Raw genomic sequence first — 26,873 nt, forward strand, 5'->3', positions numbered from 1 at the left:
GGGAGGTACAATTAACATATAGAAAACAATTAGAGAGCAGCCTAATCCAGAACATAGTTAAATGACAAATTGTTTAGAGAAGTGAGTTTGCAGATGACTTGAATAGCTGTAAAAAATAAATAAAGTCATTCCATACCTAGAGCCAATAAAATTAGGAAAGTGAAAAAATGCTGCATGAGATCCTGTTTGGGCATGGTTTAGGTCAGTGTTTCTCCAACTTTTGTGGGCATTAGTACAACCTCAAGGACCTGTTAAAACATAGATTACTGAACCCCACCCTCAGGATTTCTTATTCAGTAGGTGTGTAATGCAGCCTGAGAATTTGCATTTCCAAGGGCCACTGATGCTACTGGTTTGAGGGCCACATTTTACGGACCACTGATCCCTCTAGGTCTTTCACAGTAAGTGCCTGGGTCTGTTAACACCTTACGCATTTCAGAAATCAACCTATAACACCTGCTATTGCATTTGAGGTCTTCTGATTTTTCTTTTACTTTCTTGAATTTCACTGTCCTACCTGTAATAAAGAGATCCTAATAACAAACTCTAGGCTATGCCACTTCAAAGAAAAATATGGTAGTGGACAGAAAACCGACTGCCTGGATGAAACCAACGTCAGATGTTTGGTATGAAAATAATTCAATTTTCGATATTTTCATATACAAATCCAACATCAAAGTGAACTCCCAGGTTCTGTCAGATTTCTTCTTTCTAGTAAGAGATGAAACGTTTGTCTGCTGTCATTCCTTAATGTGATAATTAGACAGTGTGATAATACAGTTTTCCTAGTGTTTGTAATCCTTGATCATATATTGTAATCTTAAATACAGGCCACAGACTCAATGACTTAATTACAACCTTGATGGTAGACTGACAGAGTAAAACCTCACACTATCTGCAGAGTTAAAAAGGAATCCTTTGAACATACTTTAGAATCAACCTATGGCAAATATGTAGAAATATATTGGAGTGCTGATACTCAATCTAGCATCATGATTTTAACATGCCCTGATGTATTTACCTTTATGCCTTCATGCATGTCCCATTTAGCACATATTTTCAATTCATCCATATCATGCAAAATTATCCAACTTTTTTCAAAGCCTCAGTTAGGTTTGCTCAATCTATTGACCTATTGCTTCCTTTATTGACACCCATTTATTTATTAAACACATTTGATACACTAGCCTCCATGCTAGATGGTAAAAATATAAAGGTAAATGAAACACAAGAGAAGCACCTGATGGTTAGGGAGATATGCTTGTAAACATATAAACACAATTAAATATTAGAGGGCTATCATAGAAGTTTAAGGGCCACATTTTGACTAAAAACAATTGGCCTTGTTTTAATGTTATTCCCTGAAATATCATGTGAGCAGATTCTGTCTTTTTCTGCCAATGCAATTAGTTCCATATATTCAAAATAAATCATTTCTCAATGTTATAACAATCACTGACTTGTATGTTTAACATTAAACTTAAGCAAAGCCAACATATTTAGAACACACCACCCACTGTAGTAACAGTATAAAAAAAAAGGCCTCAAGTTTCTTACCCAACATTCCAATAGTTAAAAATACAAATACTCTGAACATATCATATATATTAGTTTTGAACCATGAAAATCATATAGTATAGCAGCAAACAATCACACATTTCAAACACCCAAGTTTATAAGTTTATCACTTCTGTATTTGGTTTTGAGTTGCATCCTTGAGCTTGGACCTGTACCTAGCAAGCTCACTCTCATAAATAATACTCAAATGGCTTCATTGGTCTCTTTTTTAACTCAGATGACTAGACTTTTCCATACATAGAAGGTGCATGAAGAAACAAAGCTGAATCTCAGCTCCCAAGCTGCAGTCTTGAGTAGAGTTTAATGAGTAGCTACTGCTTAGTGACCTCTACTACATGTAAGACATATACACACATACATATATATGCATATGCACATATTATTAGTCATGCTTACAAGTAACTGCATACTCCTATAAAAAAGACTATAATCTTTATCTTACATATAGCTGACAACCAGTAAAGGGCTAAATTAGATTTGAAATGACATCTTGTTTATTATTTTTTTTTTTTTAGAGACAGGGTCTCACTGTGTTGCCCAGCCTGGAGTACAGAAGCATGATCTCAGATTACTGCTGTCTTGACCTCCCAGGCTCAAGCAATCCTCCCATTTCAGCCTCATCAATAGCTGGGTCAACAGGCATCTGCTACTATGTCCAGCTAAATTAAAAAATTGTAGAGACAGGGTCTTACTATGTTGTCCAGCCTGGTCTTGAACTCCTGGGCTCTAGTGATCCTCCCACCTCAGCCTCCCAAAGTACTAGGACTACAGGTGTAAGCCACCTGACCAAAATGATGTCTTTTTGTTTCAAATCCCATGTCCTATCTCTGCTCCACATCTACTATCCTCTTCCCATATCTGTAATTCCAAACTCTTAAAGAAATGGGCTTAGTCACAATTTCACCACTGATTAGCAAAGCTTTTCATTTCTTTATAGAGATCCTTCTTTTCTCCACAAACTTTATTTTTTATACACCTATGACTCAAAATAGCAAAGTCCCTCTTGTGCTTCTGTTCCTTAGAATAAAAGTACTAGAGAAATTAAAACCACAGCATTGCATCATTATGAAGACTAATGAAAGAAATAGGGGGTGATCTTATTAATCACTCTTCAAAAGTATAATATGAATGTCTAATTACATAAACTATAAAATATAAAGCACTGCTCTACCTCGTTCATACTTAATTTTGTCTTTTTGAAACTTCAGGAGATACAGGACACAGAATAAAGTGAAGAATAATAAAAGATTAAAAAACAGATGAGGAAAAAAAGAATTGCATGGTATCTCAATTGTAGATTCTTGGGAAAGACAATTTATTGGCTGCATAAACTGGTGAACTAGGAATGAAACAAGGCATCTTGAAGATACTGACACAATTTTAGTTCTAGGAGTGAAGTCTTTGACCTTATCATTTCCCTTATTTTAACTCACTAATGTAAAATGGGTCAAACAAAAAGTTTTCCTTTTCTTATTCATGGAAATAACATGATATTTATATTACAACATCTGGAGTTTTATAAAATAAAGATGGTCATCAGTGTTTCATGTATAATTTTAATAAAGTGAGGTAAAAACAAAAAGTTTGTAGCCTCAGAGTTCGCTATGTGATCTGACTGAATGTCGGTGTCATTTTCTCTACTAGATTTTTATTAATAATGCTAAAAATAAAAACATTAAATGTATGCAATGATCTAATTGGCAGAAAACATGGTTTGGAACTCCAGTTTCATCACTTCAATGGCTTTGTTGTCATGAAAGAAGCCAGTAACTTCTTATCTGCTTAATGCTTCCTCTTATGATGTTCTGTGACAACCATTCTCTGCAGGATTTCCGGGCTTATAAAAGGAAAAGGACCCCACCCTACCCCTCCAGTCTCATTTTGTGCTCCACCTGCATCTTTTGCTGCAGGCAAAGTGGACTTGAGTTTCATCCAATGTGCTGTGTTCTGTTATCCTGGTGCACTACATGTCTTATCATCTCTGCTCCCAATCACTTTTACTCAGTTTTCTCCATTCACCTCCTGCTACATGGTTTTGGGTTTGTCATCGGACCCAGGTATCTGTTGCACTTTGACTGAGCCCCTTATGTTTTACTTGTTCCTGTTCTAGCAGGACACTAAGAAGAACCTATTTTATAACACCATATGATCCAGCAACGTTACTTCTGGGTATTTTCCCAAAAAGAATTGAATTCAGAATCCTGAAGACGTATCAGCACTCTCACTTTCATTGCAGGACCATTCACAATAGCCAAGATGTGGAAACAAACCTAATTGTCCATCAACACACAAATGGAAAAAGAAACTGTGGTATAGACACATGGAATGCTTATTTAACCTTAAAAGAGGAGGAAATTCTGTCATATGTGACAACATGGATGAACCTCAAAGATGTTATGCTAAGTGAAAAGGCAGTCACAGAAAGACAAATACGCTTTCATTCCATTCATATGAGGTATCCTAAATAGTCAACTTCATAGAAGCAGAAGGTAGAATGGTGATTGCCAGGGACTAGAAGGGAGGGAGAAATGGGGAGTTACTAATCAACCGGCATAATGTTTCAGTTAAGCAAGTTGAATCCGCTCTAAGATCTGCTGTACAACATTGTACCTAGAGTCACTAATGTATCACACACGTAAAAATGTGTTAAAAGGATACACTTCATGTTAAGGGTTCTTACCACAATTAAACAAAACAAAAGCACTTACAACGACTTTGCAGCCTCATAAGACAGCCAACTCCTTGATAGCAAAGACCATGTCGTATCTGCTCCTGTACCTCAACCTTTACAATATGCCCAACACATAGTAAATCCTCAAAGATTTTTGCTTGATAAGTAGAGACACTGCAAATAATTTAAGCTTCTGTACAATTGTGCTCTGCTTTATTAATAAAAATGGGGCTTCTGACCTATTGTGAGGAAAACTTAGGCATCTTTTATTATTTTTGCCCAAGTGTCTTTATTGATTTTAAAGGCACTCTATTTCTGGCAAATACTCATATGCTAATAGGGAAGAATCAAAACTTTCCAAATATTAAAAAAGTGATCATGTTATAAAAGAAAATAAAAATTCACCTTGAATAAATTTTATTTAAATTTCATATGTATCTTGAAAGATTAAAAAAATAAAGCAGAGAGGTGTTCTACCCACAGTTAGAAAGTGAGTTTAGCATAAATATTGAAATTCCTGCCTTCCCAACTCTCTGTCATAATCAGGCCCCATTCACCCTGTGGTCCCAATTTCCACATGCATCTCAGAAAGAGTTTCACTATCACCATATCCATTCCTCAGCTGTAGCTTGGAGGATCCCCATGGGGTATTATTATTTCAGCTAGAAAAAGCTAGATTGACTCTAAGCTTGAATCATGCTGAGACTTTGCTTAGGCTGCCAAGTTCAAGCATGGTTCCTCTTGCAAGAAGAGTTTTACTGTTGTGTGGCCGAGGCCACTGACTCATTTCCTCCCGTGCTATGGGCACTACTTCAAACAGGACCTCACCTCACCCTCTCCCAATGGAGAGGAATCACAGGACCTTCTAAATGAAAGGCTGCTGAGCCTTGAATGGCACTGCTAATGTTCCTCACAGTTAGACTTATCCTCTCAGAATTACAATTTAAAGGGAGAAATGCCCGAAGGGCTTGGTCCTGCTCATTTAATTGGTCCTATGCTCCCTTTACAGGCTTATCCTAGAACATTTAATTAGGCTAACGAGTACATTCCCTCTGTAGAATGGAGAGTGGGAAAGTTTGCAATATTTGAAGGGGAGGATAGCCCATTACTGCTTATGTTTGATAATTCCTTCTTTTTTTTTTTTTTTTTTTAATTGAGAAGGATTCTCACTCTGTCACCCAGGCTAGAGTGCAGTGGCACAATCTTGGCTCACTGTAACCTCTGCCCCCTGGGTTCAATCGATTCTCCTGCCTCAGCCTCCTGAGTAGCTGGGACTACAGGCTTTCTTATTTCCTCTGCTTACTTAGAGTTGGGATATGGGTGACCTCTTTAATGCCATAGTGAGTTAGGCAATTTTAAATATTAATCTCATTGGCCAGGCACCACGGCTCATGCCTGTAATTCCGGCACTTTGGGAGGCTGAGGTGGGAGGATCACTTGAGCCTGGGGAGGTCAAGGCCCTCTCTGAAAAAAAAGAAATCTTATTACCCCAGAACAATTACATTGCTGGAAATTAACCAAATTAATTTTAAATATGGCAACAAAAGGTTATTTTAAATAAAAGTAACTCCTCTTGCTTGAAAAGTTGGCTCTACTATTAAAAAACAAATTACAGCCACGCGCAGTAGCTCACACCTGTAATCTCAGCACTTTGGAAGGCCAAGGTAGGCAGATCACCTGAGGTCAAGAGTTTGAGACCAGCCTGGTCAACATGGTGAAACCCTGTCTCTACGAAAAATACAAAAAATTAGCCGGGTGTGGTGGCGCACACTTGTAATCCCAGCTACTCAGGAGGCTGAGGCAGAAGAACCACTTGAACCCAGGAGGTGGAGGTTGCAGTGAGTCGAGATCATGCCACTCCAGCCTGGGCAACAAGAGTGAAACTTTGTCTCATCAAAAAGAAAACCAAAAAGAAATAAACAGGGCCAGGCATAGTGGCTCACACTTGTAATCCCAGTGCATTGGGAGGCTGAGGCAGGTGGATCACCTGATGTCAGGATTTTGAAATCAGCCTGGACAATGTGGTGAAAACCCGTCTCTATTAAAAATACAAAAAACCTTAGCTGGGCGTGGTAACATGTGCCTAATTGCAGCTACTCTGGAGGTTGAGGCAAGAGAACCACTTGAACCCTGGAGGCAGAGGTTGCAGTGAGCCAAGATTACACTCCTGCACCCCAGCCTGGGTGGTAGAGGGAGACTCCGTCTCAAAAAAAAAATTAACAGTATGCTGCTCAATATTCAGAAATAACTTTAAATTGGTGTAAATATGTATTTGTTATTGAATATTTGTGGAAAAAATATTAAAGCCACTTCACATTCAACTTGAGTATTGATTAACCTAAATTCAGAAAAGGCTAAGAGAGAAAAAGAAGTTTACTTTTGCTTTGTTTTATTTTGTTTTCCTTCTTTTTTTTTTTTTTTGTCACCTTCTATGAAGTTTAGGCACTGGAAATCTGGGAAATTTAAATTATATATTAAGCCCCTGCTAACCCATTCCCTTCCTAAAATTAAAATCTCAAATGTCAGTAAGATAGGAATTTAAAGTTAATCGTTTATATGCATTGGATATAGAACATAATAATACAGTATAATAAATGGCAAGCATGAGTTTGGAATATAGAGGGAAATGTTTGTATGGTAGCTTCATTTGAAATTAGTAAAATGGTACCTTAGTACTTAGGTAGGTATATATACATTGCAAAACATGCAATTATTTAAAATTTGAAGTTTTCAGCCCAGATTATTTCAGTTTTAAAATAGATCCTTGTTAGGCTCTTCCAACACTTTAATATCTAGTTGATATTTAACTGGGCCAGTTCACGCCCTGAGGGAATTCAGAGCTCACTCAAAAGTTGCTGTTATGTTTTAAAGCCCTTTTCATTTTGAGCAAGACCTGTAGTTCTAAACTTCAGCTTCTTTGATTTCTGAATTAACTTTTTTTTAATGTAATCATCAGCATATGGAGAGCCTAGTTTCTCCACAGCATCTATCCAGGCCATATAGCCAAAGATAGCATGCCAGTTCTTGCCTAGACAGCACAGAGTTGCTATCCTATGCATATCTTATAAGGTAAGGAGGTCATTTTGCTCTATAAATGATCAATTACATTAAAAGAAACAGTGTCATAGAAATGACACTGGGAGAAATAGAAATAACAGGGAGAGGGAGTGGTCTCCAGGACTTAATATCCAAGGACAGCATTGTATTTGTAGTTCATTTTTAGTTCCTTTTTTTTTCTTAATTTCAATTTTCATTTTAGATTCAGGGAGTACATGTGGAGGTTTGTTACATGAATAGACTGTAATGCTGAGGTTTGGGTTCTGAATGATCCTGTCACCCACATTGTGAACACAGTAACCAATGGCATTTTTAACACTTGTCCTCCCCATAAGTTCCCAGTGTCTGTTGTCATCTTTATTTCCATTAGTGCCCAATGTTTGGCTCCCACTTATAAATGGAATGTGCAGAATTTGTTTTTTGTTTTTTTTTTTTAACTGCATTAATTTGCTGAGGATAATGGCTTCCAGCTGCATCTCTGTTGCTGCAAAGAACATAATTTTGTTATTTTTTTTTTATGGCTGTGTAGTAGTCTATGGTGTACATGTACTGCATTTTCTTTGTCCAATCCACCATTAATGGGCACCTAGGTTGATTTCACGTCTTTGCTACTGTGATTATCACTGTGATGAATGTAAACATGCATAAGTCTTTTTGGTAGAACAATTTATTTTCCTTTGGGTATTATTCCTAGTAGCGGGGTACTGCGCAAAATGGCACAGTTTTAGTTCTTTGAGAAATGGCACAGTTTTTAGTTCTTTGAGAAATCTCCAAACTGCTTTCCACAGTGGCTGAACTAATTTACATTGCCAACAACAGTGCATAAGTATTCCCTTTTCCCCGAAGTCTTACCATTGTGTTGTTTTTTAACTTTCTAACAAAAGGCATTCTGACTGGCGAATGAAATAGCAGCAGCCAATTTATCCAGCCAGGTCTTATTTATAGCCAGGTGATATAAAAATAAAGCCTTCTTCAATCCACAAGACTGTGTTTCTTGAGGACAACCACCATTTTGTAATGTACCGATTAGGACTGAGATCCAATTTCTTTTTTAAAGGAATAAGTTGTAATAGTAATTCCTCCTAAGGAAAAGTAAAGCTTGCAAATCTTTCAGCTGGTAATAACAACCAAGTGGTTTTCTAACTGGTTACTTTTGTAACAGAACTTTATCCTCCAACATGGAACTTCAATATATAAAGATAATAACAGAGGCATAAAATCTCTAGAAATATTACAGTTAGGACCCCAATGCCTTGTGCATTTGGCATCCTCTTTGTCTCTATAGCTCTGCAAACTCTAAAAGAATAAAGCTCCATGGAGCTCAGTTGAACAGCAACAGGACTAAACTGAGGAAAACACAGTAGAATCATTTAAAACAATGGTTACATTTGACAAGAGTTACGTAAGATGACCACCATCCTATCCCTGATATTCACTGAATTTTCTTACTTTCAATTAGGTTATAATCTTAGCAATTATTCTGTGAGCATCTTGGTTTGACCTCACTGCCATTTCTGGCCTCAAACCCAAAAGATTCCTTAGTAATATCCTTTTTTTTTTTTTTTTTTTTGAGATGGAGTTTAGCTCTTATTTCCCAGGCCGGAGTGCAATAGCGCAATCTCAGCTCACTACACCCTCTGCCTCCAGAGTTCAAATGAATCTCTCACCTCAGCCACCTGAGTAGCTGGGATTACAAGTGCCTGCCACCAGGCCCAGCTAATTTTTTATTTATTTAGTAGAGACGGGGCTTCACCATGATGGCTAGGCTGGTCTCTAACTCCTGACCTTAGGTAATCCACCTACCTTGGCCTCCCAAAGTGCTGGGATTACAGGTGTGAGCCACTGCGCCTGGCACAATTCCTTAGTAGTATCTTTAATCAAGGCTCTGAGTACTTGATTGAAGCCAAACCTGCAAAGCCATGGCATTGTGTTCCTCTAATTCTGGCTCTAATCACACATCATCTCAACCTTTGCAATGTAGATGCTCTAGGACATCCCAGAAAATGAGCTTGAGGAAGACCAAATCAAGGTATCTCTGACATAGATGATCATTTCCTGATCTGAAGATGATGGAAGATGTGACTCATCAGGGGCTGGAACACTGTGGAGATTTACGCAGGCAAAATGGCATCAAAAGCAAAAAGGATGAGCTAAATTCGACTTGGCAATGCTCTTTTCCCTTCCTCTCTTTTGAATTCCTAGAAATTCATTTCTTGTAAACTCCTGAACACTGACTGTTACAACAATCAGGACACCTATACAGCTTTGATTTCAAAGGTGATAGATGAGTGTCTGCTACACAGTGTTGTGTTGCAAGATTTATGGATAACTTCCCTTTAGATTTGGATGGCGACTTGAAGACAGAGCTTGTACTTTCAAAGGATTCCAGTCTCAACATAAGATCACAGCATAATTAGATGTAGTTATTTTGCTACTACTCTGTAAGTCTCACAGTAGACCATGTACTGGAATGACATGCAAACTCTCAATGGGTGAGTTAGAAGTCGTTCTAGGCAGATAGTTATCAAAGTTTGGCACAGTTGGCCAAAGTAAAGTCTTCCACTCAAAATAGACTTCTCCCAATACTGGCCTTGTAACCAGGCACCTTAAATATAATCACTTTCTATATGTTACTCTACTCGAACCGCCCAGCGGCAGGGTCAGGGTCATGTGGAATGCAATTGTGGGCACATGCAGATACAGACATCCAGCCAGGTTCCCAAGATAGCTGTACATGTGCCTATTTTTCTAGAGTCGATTATCAGCGGGACGTATAGTTAGATCTCAAATATTAAAACCATAGGCAGTCAAAATACACCTCAAGGTATGAGAAAGGAGGAGGCTTAGACTCGGCTTGTTCCTTATCTAGACTGGGAATGGAGAAATCTCTCAATAGAAGTGTGGGCTAAGTATCTGCGTTGGGAAAGGTCTCAGAATAAAAACTGAGTTGGTTGTGACTGGCTGTCTATCCAGTACGTGTCAGGTCACTGATGGAACAGACCATTTGATTTTGATACAAGGTAGCTTATGGCAAAGGATAACTAAGTCTTTTTGAAATTGCTTTCCAAATGATATCCTTTAAAACACACTTCAGTAATCTAGAGTTGAAACTGAAATCTCCCAGGACTTCCCTCCCTTCCCTGTCGGAGGCATTAGGTAGATAAATAGATGTACTCTACTCTTCTTACAGTTCTTTTGAAAGGTCAGAAGAATGAGCATTCTTCAGAGCTGAGTGGCTTTATATTCATACAGCTGTTTCTTTATCCAATGGGTCAAGCAGTAAATCAAAATACCATGGAATTAGAGGTTCACAAAAACTACAAAGGTAGCCATAAAAGAATACGCTGAAGAAATAGAGGCATATATATTTGTTGCATGAATAAATGGACTTTGCTAATATCATTAAGCAGCCGTTTGAGTCATTAAAGGCAGATCTGCCAGGCCAGGGGCAGTATTTCTGTCACTGCCTTTATTAACATGGCAAAACCAGTCTTTTTTGTGTGTGTGAGACAGGGTCTGACTCTGTCTTTCAGGATGGAGTACAGTAGTGCAAACACAGCTCACTACAGCCCCAACCTCCCAGATTTGAGTGATCATTTCACTTCAACCCTCAGAGTAGCTGGGACCACAGGGGTGTGTCACCATGTCTGTATAATTTTTTAAAAAAATTTTAGTTGTAGAGATGAGGTCTTATCATGTAGCCAGGCCAGTCTCAATCTCGTGAACTCAAAGTCTTAAATGAAGGGGAAGACAGAAGAATACATTTACTCAGCAAAGATGGATAGAAAAATGACAAAATGTATGACTTGTGTAGGCCAAATGTTCAAGGTCACAGCGTTGGATGAATAAGAGAACCAGAGCTGTGTCCAGATTCCTGAATCCTTCCATTCTGTCAATCTCATTAGACATTCTTCAACGTGGTACTCATTTTACATCACATACTCACCTCAGGTCAAACCTTCTAGACTGATAAGGCAATCAAACCTAGTGACTGATTTGTCTACTTCATGTTTTAACAATGACTTTGGGCCCAAACTGAACACTTTAAATTTTACTTCCTCTCTATTATATTGCCTTTTTTCTTTCTTACTTCTTTCTTCTTTTGGTGCATTTTGGCCTGTGCATGCCTTTTAAGGACACTTGAGGTATTCCTATGTAGGTAGCAGAGGATTTCACCAAAGATTCTGTTCCATCTTCCATCCCTATACTCACGTTTCACCCATGTGTTTTAGAACCCAGAGAACTTCTCTTTTCTATGTCTTGATACTGTTTTTTTTTTTTTCTCTCTCTCTCTCTTTTCATTCTTCCTGAACAGCTGGTATGTTAGGGCAAACTTGCACAGGATTTCAAGAGTTCATTGTGCACGTGCCTTCTTAACTTGAATGGAAGCTTGACATTAGCCACAGTAGAAGTGTTTGTACAAAGGAAATCAATAAATACTACAAATCAGGGGGTTGGGGCTGTTTTGAAAGCCAATTGTTAACTCTTTCATTTACTATTTCACTCCTTTTTCTGATCCACCAGAAAAAATCAAGCCATCTTGTTCCAGCCAACTATTTTTTTCCTTTGCAGGGCCTCACCATTGCTTAAAGTTTAGAATGAGGTTGTATGTTACAATATCTCCAACAATGTAAATACTCTTCAATTGACCTGACGCCTCAGCCTGGACATTCCTCTATTCCCCAAATCAGAGTAAGACAGATATACTTGAGTTATCTCCCCCAGGCTCACATGTGCTAATACTTCAAGGAAAAGAGTTAACAGAGACTTTGCCTGTATTTGCCATCTGCATTTTTCTTTTATTACTGTGAAAAATGATGCCATGGTAGAACCTCCAATTTTAACTAACTCATCAGATAAATAGAGCCACTTGCGTGAACTCTTGTGAAACCAACAGAAGAACCATCCCATGACCTACATAATCTTGAAAAAAGTTGAAACTGAAATCTCCCAGGACTTCCCTCCCTTCCCTGTTAGAGGTAATAGGTGGATAAATAGACATACTCTACTCTTCTTCCAGTTCTTTTGAAACATGAGAAGAATTTCTTCTTTTAACGCATCAAGTTTTGGAGTGGTTTGTTATATATCAGTGGATAACTTAAAACAGCATCTTTCTACTCTGCATATTTGCAACTAAATTACAAACGACTCTAAGTTCTTACCTTGGCTTTGGGACTCTTACCTTTTCTAAGGAGCTCATCTTTAGGAAGATTCAGTTACAGAAAAAGAGGGAGAGTGAAAAACCTAGGATAGGGCCCACAACATGCAATTGAGAAAACTCCAATGTAGGAGAGCCGTTTGAGTAAACAGGAAAGCTTTAAAAAATAAACACGCACAACTGCAGCTGGCCACCAGTCCCCTGAGTAAAATTCTTAAACAACCTCCAAAGACAAGAGCAGGCTGCAGAGATCAGACTAAAAGGAATACATTCTGTGGCACATTTTTGCCTTGGGTCACTGTAGTTGTTAATAAAAGTTTTCTCTCTGCATATTTGGTGCCCATCCTGAGTGTGCGGGAATACCTGCACCTAGGGGGTGCTGTACACCTTCAAACAACTGTCTTATAATCTCTTCAAAGGTAAGCCTGAAAATGAGGTAGAACCCCAAACAAAAGACTCAATGGTGGAAGCAGAAGCTTTCTTCTGAGGTCATTGAAAAAGGCTAAGAACCGTGACAATTATGTCTTGGATGTCCATTTGTTCACGTCTTACTTCATGCACATGATAGCCAGATTGTGCACACTTGACAGATCATTCCAGAATAAGCTATCTTGCCAACAAAGACTCCCTCAAGAATACTCAGCCCCTAAATCTTCACTGGGGTACAGATGCCTCAAGATTTAGCATTAGTCGTTCTCAATCATGTATTTGAAGAGTACTACTTATTCGGACAGCATGCTCTAATTGAAGACATTGAAGTTGAATTAAAAATATAAAGGTCCAGCAATTCCCTTTGGGTACTTAACAAGTCCTAAATGGAGAAAAGTAACCAACAGAGAATTTATAATTCTGTTCATATGTTACTTTATGGGGGATTATACATTATTAAAACTTATTGAGAAGGCAGACTTGTGTTTTTCCTTGTTCACTTAGCCTGTTTTCCCTTTGCACTTCTCTCAGTAGAGCCTATAAAGTGGGCCTGAGCAGGTTCCCATTAGCTGTGGTCAGTTTTAATTTCTGGTTCTCATGCACAAAACTGATGTGTGTAGGTTTCCAATCCCGAAAGGCAAATGCCACAAAACCATTTCTGGCATTGCTTAATTAAAACAAAAAATGCAGCCTGCAATTTACACAGCAAAATGTTAAGACAATCAGTTACCTCATGTTAATGAATTTATTCACTACGACATAATTCTTTGCCCTCAAAGACCATTTGCCCATCTCCTCCAAAAAGTTTTACATAAGAAGAAACGTGATAAAATATTTTAGACATTTTTCCCTCTATTCCAGTGAAATTTGAAGTGTAGTCTCTCTCAACTTATTTGGTAAAAACAGAAAAGATAAATTCCTCAGTATTCAGATACCATGGACCACAACTACAATTTTGAGCCAACAGCTGACCACCATATGCATCATAAGTTGAAAAACTGTGGTACTAAGCCCCCATCTTGCTGGCCAGTACAGCATTGAGAAGAGGCCAAGATAGAATCTTCTAGTTTATACCTAAATTTGTGATAACTCTTTCAGTTTCAAGAAACAGAAACTTCACTCAACCTCGTTTTCAAAATGGTGAGAAAAGAAGTGGACTCACATAATTGAAAAGCCTGGAGGTAAATCAGAGTTTCAAGTATGGCTGAATCCATCAAGAAAATCTTCTCTATTCCTTGAAATGATTTTCTTGAGTGTTAGCTTTGTTCTCACAAAAAGCTCTTCTTGTGTAGTAAAAAGATAAGGAAAAGTACCAGCTTAGATTTCATATACTAAGGACTCCCAACAGAAAGAAAGCATCTCTTATTTAATTATTCCAGGGAAAGGCCTGGGTCTCCAAAATTAGTCACTGAAGCCAGAAGACAGAATAATCTGATGTGCCAGATTTTGGTTTTTATCTTGGTTCAGGTTTCCATAGAAGTAGACCTTGAGCCAAGGATTCCAGTGAAAACACTTTATTGAAAATTGCAAGGAACACAGGTGGGTGAGAGGGAAGTCAGCCAATCTAAGCAGTATTGTTAAATCAGATACCAGTGAAACATTGTAGTTTAGCCTTGCAGTACTAGTCTCTGGCAAAACAAATATGTAAGAATTACCCTGGCCAAGAAGTGAGAGATTTGGGGTACTTATATTGCTATACTCATCAGATATTAGGTAAGGGCTACCTCCAGTGGGATTCCCCACCCCCCCAAGCACTTTCCACCTGCCTTGTGCCTGAGAGAAGGAGGTTTCATCAATATGAAGGCAGCTGTCCAGCAATCATGCTTTTGCTAGCTGATGGAGGCTGAAATTGTACACATGGAAATGGAAGGTGTATTTGAAGGGATACAGGCAGAGCACCAACAGTCTGCAATAGATCCTATCCTCATTCATCACTGAAGGGATGCAGGGATTGATGCAATAGCCACACCCAAACCACATCTAATTCGAGTGGAGCAGGGATGGTGCTAACAAAAGAAAATTAGAGTTCTGTCTTCAAGAATAAAGAGGAAAGGTTTTTTGAGAGGCAAAACCAAGAGACGTTCTCTTGATTAACTGAAACATTAATTGCACTTTCTCAGTGTAAACCTGGCAATACAGAGACTGGTGTCACAAAGTAAATGGAAGATTAAAAAATAGAAACCAAGCTTGATCTTGCTAAGGTTATGGATTATCCTTAGCACTTGAGCTGGGACCTTTAAAGTGTACTCAACTCCTTCAAGAGCAAAAAGATAGGGACAAATATACTCTCATGCCTTAATTCAATGAATAATTATTGGTTACGAAAGTACAACTACTCAGCACTGGGGACTAGGAATAATGATCTAAGCTACAGCAAATGTAACTGGTGCTTTCTGGAGTAAAATAATTAAAAGACAGTTATGGCAAAGGCATAAAGACTCTATCTATAAATGTCGATGGAAGGAACCCTCTTGGCCAAAAATATTAAGTGGCTATCAGATGATTTTTAATCCCTTTATTTTGCTTGTGCTGTCATCATTGGTACTTGGTGATGAGCATATTGCTTGGCAGTTTATTCTTTTTTTAAAAAAATGTGTTGCCAATAGCTCTTCCAAATGAAAATCATTGCCCAGGGAGCACTGTATAAGTGAGACATTTGCAACCAAGCAGGCATTAACGAAGTCTTGGGTAATTTCTACTGCGGTGAGCAGAATAATGCCAAACCTGCTAGATGTCTGGGTTTCTGGCTGCCTAATAAATCTTTCCTTTGTGTAGCCTGTGAATGTTGGCTCCTGATCTTCTTACATCAGACTGGCTCTAATGGGGCTCACTAAAATTGACCCCAACATCTCCACATCTCTATCTCAAATAAATCAGAGCAGAACTTTGTCATCATTTTTAACAGAGAAAATTATACAGCAGTGCTCACATAATGTACTTCAAATTTACTGTTGTGTTTGTGTATGTGATATACAGGTTTGTTTGGTTTGGTTTGGCCTTTGATGCTTTAAAAAAAGAGGGGATTTTATATGTTTCTAGATTTCTGAAATCTGTTGGAAACACAAAGAGGATGTTCTCCCAGCATTCGAGTCTCCACTAATTTTACTTCTCGCTGTCTGCCAACCCACTTTCTAACTCAAAGTCTCCATTAACTTCTACAAAAACACCTCCATCTTTTAATACTTATCCCCAACTAGCTAATTTTTTAGAGTAAATGGAACTTACTTCATTTCTTCTTCCTTTTTAAGGATAAAAAATAGATAAACTATATTCTATATTCTTTCATTTTACCACACATGCTTTGAGTCTGGAGTAAAACCATGGAGTGAATCCAATGGCCCATGCACTATCTGTTGGGAAAATTCATCTACAAAACACAACTTCTTTTGTGATAATGACCTGAGATGTTTGGAGTGGAGAAAGAGGCATTGCAAATATTCACACACTTATCACTGCGTATGTCTGCCATGATGGAAGAAAAGGGGAAACAAAGGAGAAGTGACTCAATGGTAATCCTGATGAATTGTATACTTAAACTTTCTCCAGGGAGCAATTCTCTTCAAGGAAAAACTCAAGACTTTTAGCAGACACTTCTGGTTTATTGCTCACAACCACCTCCAAAGACCAAACACTTGCCTTCCACTTGTAGTGATTCACCTTACACAGTAAAGAACCACTACACCCACATTTGACATTTTTATTTTTGTGGGCTTGTAGGTGGTCAGAATGGGCTAAAGACTCAGTAAAGTCATAAATCCAAAGGTATGTGTCTAGTTACACTCAACAGACAGAATCTTTAAAATGTAGAGCCTGCTGTTCTTCAACCAAAGGGCTGTTTTTCTCTTAAGCAGTTGTATCTTGGATAAGTAAAATGTATTGGACTTCAATGGTAGGTACCCCAGGACAAGCCAACAGGAAAATGCCTGAATCCAAAAAGGTGCCTCATAGCAGCCCGTTCCAGGCAAAGAAAAAAAGGAAAAGAAAAAAACCCTCTTTAGACCATTCCAAACTTGGCTTGGGGAAAAAATGGAAAAGGGGAAATAAATGTTTGGGTGTTTTTCTTCTTTTTTATGTGTTCTGTCTTGTTGGCATCTTATTGCCAGAAGATATTGGAGAGCCAACAATGTGCAATGTGGAATGTTAAAAATAAATCCTGTCTTGGAGCAATCCAAGATGCTTACCATGGAAATGAGACTTTCCCAGTGTGCCAGCAGTGAACAAATCTGAAATCAGGCTTCCCTAATGTCTATGTTAAATATTAGAGTGATGGGAAAAATTGTAGAGCGGGGAGAGACTACTATGATGGCAGAGAATGGGTTAACAAAATGGCCAGAATGATGGGTGAGAGTCTGAAGTCTGGACAGCATTCTAGGCATCGGTATGGTCAAGAATGGACTGCAGGGAGAGAAGTGCACATCCTTGAGGTCTATAAAGCTACTTTCTTTCTGAAAAAAGTAATAGTGCAAAATTGCAAAATTCAGACAACCTGGTTTTCAGTGGATAGTTTCCTTTATGGTAATTCTTGTTCTATAATCATGAGTCTTTACTCAAGTTCTTACTCATTCCATGATAAATCTCTCTTTTGCAATATTTATCTTTCTTTTTGTTGAGATGTTGAAGGTTTAAGTAAGGAGATGATTTACAGAGTCACTGAGCCTCTTGTTCTTTTTAAACAAATATTACAGAACTTACTCACTGTACTATTCCCCATATACTATCAAGGAAAAAAAAAAGAAGAAGGAAGAAAAAAAAAAGGAAAGAAATTTTAGCATTAGAAACTAAAAATAAATGAATATAAATACCAATACAGACAGGCAACAACTTTTCAAAATCCATGGTTTGATTGCCTTTGATCTAGCATCCTCACAGATGGAAGTAATTAACAGAGATAATGATAAGTGTCTTTATCTGTTTGGGCTGCTATAGCAAAACAACATAAACTGGTAAGATTATAAACAGAAATTTGTTTCTTACAGCTCTGGAAGCTTGGAAGTCCACGACTAGGGTCCCAACATGCTTGGATTCAGGTGAGGGCTCTCTTTCCCATTACAAATTGCCAACTTCTTGCTGTATCATCACATGGTGGAAGGGGCTATCTAGCTCTCTGCAGCCTCTTTTATAAGGCACTGATCCCATTCACAAGGTCTTCACTCTCATGAGCTAATTAGACCTCCAAGGCCCCACCTTCTAGTGCCACTGCGTTGGTGATTAGGTTCCCACATATGAATTAGGAGGGGACACAAACATTTAGACCGTAGCAACAGGGATTGAATGAGAATGAGGAACAGAGAATAAATGGGGATAGTAAATCTGTAAATAGTCCTAATAGAACCCTTTGCAAATTCAACTCTTTGGAAAAACACAGAATATAGCTGTGTTGGGAAAGTAAAATATTGGAAATTCCACGAGAGAGTCAAATCAAAGTTCAGTCAAATCCATTCAAGGGCAGCTGAAATTCAGTGAGAGAACATTGCGGCAATTTCCCCCACCTGAATATCATTCCCCATTCTCTGAATACCAACCCCATTGTGGGGCTGCAGCAGTGGCAGCTGCAGAGAAAGTGGCCTGTGCTCCTTGTTAGCTTGTTTATGCCATGCTATTAATACAAACCTTGTTCCTAAAATACTGTGGTTGTGCATTTTGGTCTGTCTGGTGGTCCCCTGAGAGAATGGTAGAGGCTGACAAGTGTTTCATCACCATTCCCACCCTAACAACTTGGTATGGAGTGGCTACCCAGACTTTAAAATTGGCTGTGAAAAGATTTAAAGACATACATACCCCATGTGCACTTGGAAAAGGGACATCAGATGGGGCAAGCAACAGACAGAACCCGGGTCTGGGAAGGAGGGAACCAAAGAAGGTTAATGAGAAAACAAGAGTTCCAAGAGCCATCACATACGCTAGAGAAGATAGCATGAAATACAAAATGCCCAGTACCCAAAACATGCTCAGAACAGATGGGAGAGGACCCTAGGCTTCCACCTCTGGCTGATCTGTAGGCACCATGCAAATAGTAAGTAAAGACTATGGCAGAGTCATAGGCAGCCTTGAAATAAATCATTTTGGCCAAGTATGGTGGCTCACACCTGTAATCCAAGCACTTTGGGAGGCCAACGCACAAGGACTTCTTGAGCCCAGAAGTTTGAGCCCCGCCTGGGTAACACAGCAAGACCGCATCTCTACACAAAACAAAACAAATATGATGGGTGTGCTGGTGCATGCCTGTGAGCCATGATCACACCACTACACTCCAATCTGGGCAACAGAGTGAGAACCTGTCTCAAAAAAAAAAAAAAAAAAGAAAAGAGTATAGTTTAAGAACATTTCTGTCAGGTCATTGGCTGACTACTGAGATAACAGTAGAAACTTCAGTGACCACAAATGACAAGGAATATAGTCTTTATGAATATAGTTCAGAAAAGTAACTGAATAAATTGATATCTATAGCCATAAAATATCAACAACAGTGAACTCTGGGGAGGGAGAGAATCTGATCCCCTAAGTTGCCAAATTATAGTAGGGTATCACATTACACTCTCTAGGATGGTATATTAGTCTGTTTTCATGCTGCTAATAGAGACATACCCAAGACTGGGTAATTTATAAAGAAAAAGAGATTTAATGAGCTCACAGTTACATATGGCTGGGGAGGCATCACAATCATGGCAGAAGGTGAAGGAGGAGAGAAGGTATATCTTACATGGTGGCAGGCAAGAGAGCTTGTGCAGGGGAACTCCCATTTATAAAACCATCGGATCTCGTGAGACTTACTCACTATCACAAGAAAAGCACAGGAAAGACCCATGATTCAATGACCTCACACTCCCCTGTGTCATAATGTGTATATGCATGAGTGTGTGCGTGTGTATATATACACACACATACGCAATGGAATATTATTTAGTCACAAAAATATTGCTGTGTACTACCTTATGAATATACTATGAAAACCTCATGTTAACTAAAAGAAACCAAACACAAAAGATCACACATTGTATTATTTGATGTAATATGAAATGTCCAAATAGGTAAATGCACACATGCAGAAAACAGATTTGTGGTTGCCGGAGGCTAGGAGAAAAGAATAGGGAATAAAAGTATCCAATAACTGACTGGATACTTGGTTTTCTTTTCTGATGATGAAAATATTTAGGAGACTGATAGAGATGATGGTTGTCCAACATTGTCCATGTACTAATAGCCACTGTCATGCTCACTTTAAAATTGCTGATTTTATGCTATTTGAATTTCACCTCAATAAAAAGGAATAGGAGAATGAAAAAATTGGCTTCAGTAAAGAGGGAAATAGGAAGATTTTAATGGGGTTATCAACACTTGGAGTAAAAACTGCCTCGTTTCCTTTTTAATTACTAATTGAGGAGTGATTTGAACTTGATGAAATACAGTTGGACAGGAGTCAGAAGCAAAGGAAAGCAGAGAAACAAGGCAGAAAGGAAACAGTCTACAAAGTATGGCTGTAGAATGACAACTGGAAGTGGAGGTTGTTCCCACCTGAAGAGACTTATTTTGTCTTTGAAGAAGTAAAAATATCTGTAAAAATAATGGATGTCAAGTTAGAAGAATTTAAGAAAATTTGAAATGGCTCCCAGAGAAGGAAAGAGAGAACAGCATAGGAGTCACACAAGGGTTGAAGGCTCAAATGAGTTTCAAGGGCAGTCATTTAGTTTCATGCACCATGTCTTTGTGCTTGTGAGCATGTGTGGTACGATTCTCAGAAACAATCAGCTGCAGTCAGGCTGTGCTGTCAGTCATTCCTTTGTGTCCAGGACTGTGAACATAAAGAAAACACTGGGCCAAACGTGGTGACCCATGCCTGTAATCCCTAAATTTTGGGAGGTTGAGGTGGGAGGATTGCTTGAGCCCAGGAGTTGGAGACCAGCCTGGGCAAAATAGTGAGACCCTGTCTCTCCAACATATTTTTTTTTTTTTGTAATTAGCTGGTCATGGTGGCATACACCTGTAGTCCTAGCTACTCGGGATGCTAAGATGGGATGATTGCCTGAGCCCAGGAGTTTGAGACTAGAAGTGAGACAATATTGCACCACTATACTCCAACAATGGATGACAGAGCAAGACACTGTCTCAAAAAACAAAACAAAAAAAAAAAAAAAGGAAGAAAAAACAATGTCCAAGCTGATCTAGGCTATGGTTTTGTTATGTGGGTATCATGGACATCAATGAACCAGTGAGGCAGGAGGTTGAAGATAGAATGGGATAATATAATAATTAGAGTGGGACATTTTAATTCAATAGTTCATTAATGGAGCAGGGTCTGTTGATGGTGGGCTCAGAGATGAGAGAATGTGGCTCAGGTGGGGTGGAGGTGAGTCCGAAAATGAGGTCATAGATGGAGGCCAGGTAGTTGTATGCTCTATACATGTTAAGATTGATGTTGCCAACATGGATGGTAAGACTTGGGGTGAAGAAGACAATGTACTCATTCTTTAATGAACGAGGGAAAGGGACAATAGGAATTAGAAGGATGTAGCGATGATCAAGTTGGGTAGTCTGTGATAATAGTCCTGGTCTGGATGTTGCAAGTGGGAAGAAGGACTGATCTATCTCTATCTCTGGGAAAAAGAGCCATATTTAACTGGAGAAGGTGGTACCATAGGAGAAGCAATCTAACTTACATGGCTTCTAAAGCAAATATGCATCAATTGTGGGTATGAGCAGAGTCTGCAAACCAGAAAGGTGTGCGCTGATGTGGGGTAAAGATGCTTTCCAAGCTTTGTCTAGGTCTGCACTAAAGTCTCTAACTCTATTCACATCCTTTTGCTCTTATTCCTGAAGGTCTAAGGAATCCTATGCGGACTAATCCAGTTCTCTAGAAATTTAGAGGAACATATCTAGTAGCAAGGTGGATATTGTGGGTTTAGGTGTGGATGCACTGGAAATGTATATTTCTAATTTAATTAAATAAACTTATATTCTGATTTATCAATTGGCTTATCCCAATCCTGGCTACTATAGATAATACATATATATAAAATCCAGTGATGTCCTGAATGCCATTGTGCATATATTTATTATATATGTGTATATATATTTATACAAATAAAAAATATATTTATATATGTATACATGTATTTATATGTGTATATAAATATACACACATGCATATATATTAATCAAATATCATAGGCACAATGACATTCAAGACATCATTGGATATTGTGCATACATATAAATGATATAAAACAGGGTATTCAATAAATGGATATTTGAATTCTTAGATGATTATGTGGAAAATTTAGTTAATGCTCAACTCTTCCTTACCACATACCCAGAAGCCTCTGTATTTTACTTCTTCCCAAGACTGAAAGCTAAAAAATACCATGTGAATATTGACTCAACTCATCTGCAGCATGTTTGCTTGGAGGTAGTCATGCACCAAGTTAATGATATGCACTTTGAAGGGTCTGTAATTATGTAGTTTCATAGAACATAGTAATGGACCTGATTTAACTGCCTACTATGCAAATATAACCATGAATGCAATTTTAACCACCTAGTACTTACTTATAATGTAATAGCTCCTTGAGAGGTTGTGGGTGGGGGCCAAGAGGTAGAATGTGGGAGCATTTTTACCAATTGGTATTTGAAGTAAATGGAGAAAATAATACCTCTTGAATTATTTATTAGTGAATTGAGGAAAATCTAGAAAAACTCTAGGTCATTATTTCACCATGTTGTTAGGTTTGATCTAAAGGCTTAAATTCTGTGTATATCGCATTTCTAGTATTTAATTTTTATATGACCATACCAATTATTCAAATACCTTTTATGATACCAAACTTGTGAGTCTGCATCTCTATTTACAAATCTCTACCTGAAAATATTGCTGAACAACCAGAAGCTGAGTGAAGCGGACTTGACAAATTTGAACTCTTTGAGAAGACAAATTTGTTTGCCTATGCATGAAAATTAAGCACAGAGCATGGAGACTCCCTCGACATTTAGAACAGGAAAGATGACACGTTGTAGAACCAAGCAAAGGCCATATACCAAGGAAGTTCATAAGCATTAGTAGTTAATTATTAATAGCTATGAAGCCTCCTTAATATGTCATACTGTATTATACTTAACTCAAATTTGCAGTTTCCCATGATTCAGAAGTCTAAAAAAGACATTCTGATGGGGCCTGCTATGGTTTGGCTGTGTCCTCACCCAAATCTCATCTTGAATTATAGCTCCCATAATTCCTACATGTTGTGGGAGGGACCTGGTGGTAGGTAATTGAATCATGGGGCAGTTCCCCCATACTGTTCTCATGATAGTGAATAAGTCTCACAAGATCTGATGGTTTTATAAGAGGTTTCACCTTTCACTTGGTTCTCATTTTCTCTCCTGTCTGCCATCACATAAAACATGCCTTTCACTTTCCACTATGATTGTGAAGCCTCCCCAGCCATGTGGAACAGTGAGTCCATCAAACCTCTTTTTGTTTATAAATTATGCAGTCTCAGTTGTGTCTCCATCAGCACTGTGAGAACAGACTAATACAATGAATTGGTAGTGGTAGAGTGGGGTGCTGCTGTAAAGATACTCAAAAATGTGGAAGCAACTTTGGAACTGTGTAGCAGGCAGAGGTTGGAACAGTTTGGAGGGTTCAGAAGAAGACAGAAAAATGTGGGAATGTTTGGAACTTCCTAGAGACTTGTTGAATGGCTTTGATCAAAATGCTGATAAAAGTATGGACAATGATATCTAGGCCAAGGTGGTCTCAGCTGGAGATGAGGAACTTGTTGGAAACTGGAGTAAAAGTGATTCTTGCTACATTTTAGAAAAAAAGACTCACAGCATTTTGCCCCTGCTGAAGATTTGTGAAACTTTCAACTTGAGTTGATTAGGGTGTCTGGCAGAAGAAATTTCTAAGCAGTAAAGCATTCAAGAGGTGACTTGGATACTGTTAAAAGCATATAGTTTTAAAAAAGAAACAGAGCATAAAAGTTTGAAAAACGTGCAGCCTGATGAAACAACAGAAACCCACTTTCTGAGGAAATTCAAGCCTCTGAAGAAATTTGCATAAATAATGAGGATCCAAATGTTAATCAACCAAGGTAATAGGGAAAATGTCTCTAGGGAATGTCAGAGACCTTTGAGGTAGCCCCTCCCATCACAGGTCTCAAGGCCTTGGAGCAAAAAATACTTTTGTGGGCCCGGCCCAGGGCTCCCCTGCTGTGTGCAGCCTAGGGACTTGGTGCCCTGTGTCCCAGCCACTCTAGCCATGGCCTAAAGGGGCCAAGTTAGCTCAGGCTGTGCCTTCAGGGGCTGCAAAATCCAAGCCTTGGCAGCTTCCATGTGATGTTGAGCCTGTGGGTGCACAGAAGACAAGAATTGATGTTCAGGAACCGCCACCTATATTTCAGAGGATGTATGGAAATACCTGGATGTTCAGGCAGAAGTTTGCTGCAGAGGAGGGACCCTCATGGAGAACCTCCGCTAGGGTAGTGCGAAAAGGAAATGTGGGGTTGAAGCCTCCACAGAGTCCCGACTGGGACACTGCTAGTAGAGCTGTGAGAACAGGGCCACTTTCCTCTAGACCCCCAAATGGTAGATCCACCGACAGCTTGCACCAGGCCCCTGGAAAAGACACAAAGGCTCAATGCTGGCCTGCGAAAGCAGCTGGGAGGGAGGCTATGCCCTGCAGAGCCACTGAAGTGGAGGTGTCCAAGACTGTGGGAACACACTTCATGCATCATTGTGACCTGGATGTGAGACATGGAGTCAAAGGAAATCATTTTGGAGCCCCACTGGATTTTGGACTTGAATGAGGCCTGTAGCCCCTTTGTTTTGGTTAATTTCTCCCATTTGGAACAGCTGTATTTACCCAATTCCTGTACTTTCTTTGTATATAGGAAGTATATATAAGACAAGAGACTTGCCTTGTCTCAGACAAGACTTTGGACTGCAGACTTTAGAGTTAATGCTGGAATGAGTTTAGACTTTAGGGGACTGTTGGGAAGGCATGATTGGTTTTGAAATGAGAGGACATGAGATTTGGGAGCAGCCAGGGGCAGAATGATATGGTTTGGCTGTGTCCCCACCCAAACCTCACATTGAATTATAGCTCCCATAATTCCTATATGTTGTGGAAGGGACCCAGTGGGCGGTAATTGAATCATGTGGGTGGTTTCCCCATACTGTTCTCATCATAGTGAATAAGCCTCACGAGATCTGATGGTTTTATAAGGGGTTTCCCCTTTCACTTGGTTCTCATTTTTTCTCTTGTCTGCCCCCATGTAAGACATGCCTTTTACCTTCCACAACGATTGTGAGGCCTCCCCAGCCACGTGGAAATATGAGTCTATTAAACCTATTTTTGTTTCTAAATTACCCATTCTCAGGTATGTCTTTACCAACAGCATGAGAACAGACTAATACAGTGCCATTTAGAAGTATAAAATTTTCTACTCTGTATTTTTATTTCAATGTTACTAGAAAATAAAATACAAGTTATTTATAAATTCCACCACTTAATCTTTTTTGTTTTTACTACATAAAGTATGTGGAAAAGTATTGTATTCCGTCTGTCCAATATCAGCATCCAAAAGAAGCCATATTAATAATTTGACATGTAAACGTACAATTAATTTCCTATACCCTCAAACACACACATGTACATGCATGCCTACATACACACACACACACACACACACACATTACTTTCATGAATTAAGTATTTGTTTGTTTCTCCTTAACAATATAGCATGAGCCTGTTTCCAGGACGCAACATTTTATTAAGGGCTAAATAGAATTTCACAATATGATCAGGGACATACTGATAAATTTGCTGTTTGGGTTCTCCAAGACCACCTCCAGATTTGGTACTTTGCTTGGAGGACTTACAGGACTCAGAATAAGTTGTGTTCAGTGCTATGATTTGTTACAGCAAAATCATACAAAGAAAAATCAACAAAGGAAAAAGGTACATGGGGGAAAGTCTGGAGGCAGCCAGAAGAAAACTTCCAAAATCCTCTCCCATACAGTCATGCAAGACACACGTAATTCTTCCAACAGGGAATTCTGACAACATATATGAAATATTGCATACCCACAAAGCTCATTAGAGACTAACTAACTTCCTAAGGTTTTAATTGGGAACTGATCAGTAGTCACCCTCTTCCTAGCATGTATCAAGTTTCCTCTGCCCAGCAAATATCAACACCCTTTAAGGAAAGTAGGTGTTCCCTATAATCTCCAATTTGCACAGTGTAGGCACAATGAAGGTTTAAAAGTTAGGGAATGGTGAGAACCCTCCCCAAATCCAACAATCCAGACAGTAATCAAGGCCGTTCTTAAGCAGGCCATTCTAAGGATATCAGTCACAGGCCTGCTATGTTAATTCTTTTCTGTATACTTGATCTATGGATTTAAAAAGAAGAAAAACTAATTTGAAAGGTTTGCTAATTTTTAGGGTATAAATACTTCTACCGTGGCCAATTTCAACCTATCAATGTGATGACCCCCAATGGAGAGTTGAAAATGAAAATGATTCAACAGCTGGCTCTTCATAAGCCAGTGCAAACTGTCTCTAGTACACCACTGAATTATCATTATTTATAATATACTTCCTAAGAGTGTAAGAGTGTGTGCCTCCACTTTGGGATGGGTGTGTGTGTGTGTGTGTGTGTGTGTGTGTGTGTGTGTAGCCAATTGAAGTTAAAGTCAAAAGAAAAAAATGAGTTAGAAACTTTGGGTGTTACAGGTAACCTTTCAGTCTCCATGACTGTCTTTCAACTGAACAAGCTGACTAAGAGCTGTTCTCTTCATAACATCTCACAAATAGTAAAATTTTAGAGCCACAAGGGACCTTTAATTCACATCTGACACTTCAAAAGTAAACAACCTAAGAGCCACAGAATGTATGTGATGCTCCAAGACCCCCTATTAGCTATGGGCAAACTAGCAGAAATAAAAATCTAGCTTCCTTGAGAGCTCAACTATCATCCTCAA

At 38.8% G+C, this 26,873-nt stretch overlaps 1 long non-coding RNA gene across 1 annotated transcript in view; it reads right to left on the bottom strand.

The window, feature by feature from the left end:
* LOC116562925 overlaps positions 1–26,873 on the bottom strand; it is a 102,039-nt gene that overhangs the window by 64,068 nt on the left and 11,098 nt on the right. The window contains exons 4-6 of the long non-coding RNA XR_004274135.1: positions 18,672–18,729; positions 17,868–18,089; positions 14,056–14,736 (exon numbers count right to left, since the gene is read on the bottom strand). This is a non-coding gene — a long non-coding RNA (uncharacterized LOC116562925). The remainder of the gene's footprint in view (positions 1–14,055; positions 14,737–17,867; positions 18,090–18,671; positions 18,730–26,873) is intronic.

This window comes from Sapajus apella, unplaced genomic scaffold (assembly GCF_009761245.1).
Source record: "Sapajus apella isolate SASKATOON/1434 unplaced genomic scaffold, GSC_monkey_1.0 scaffold33, whole genome shotgun sequence".
Taxonomy (NCBI): Eukaryota; Metazoa; Chordata; class Mammalia; order Primates; family Cebidae; genus Sapajus; species Sapajus apella.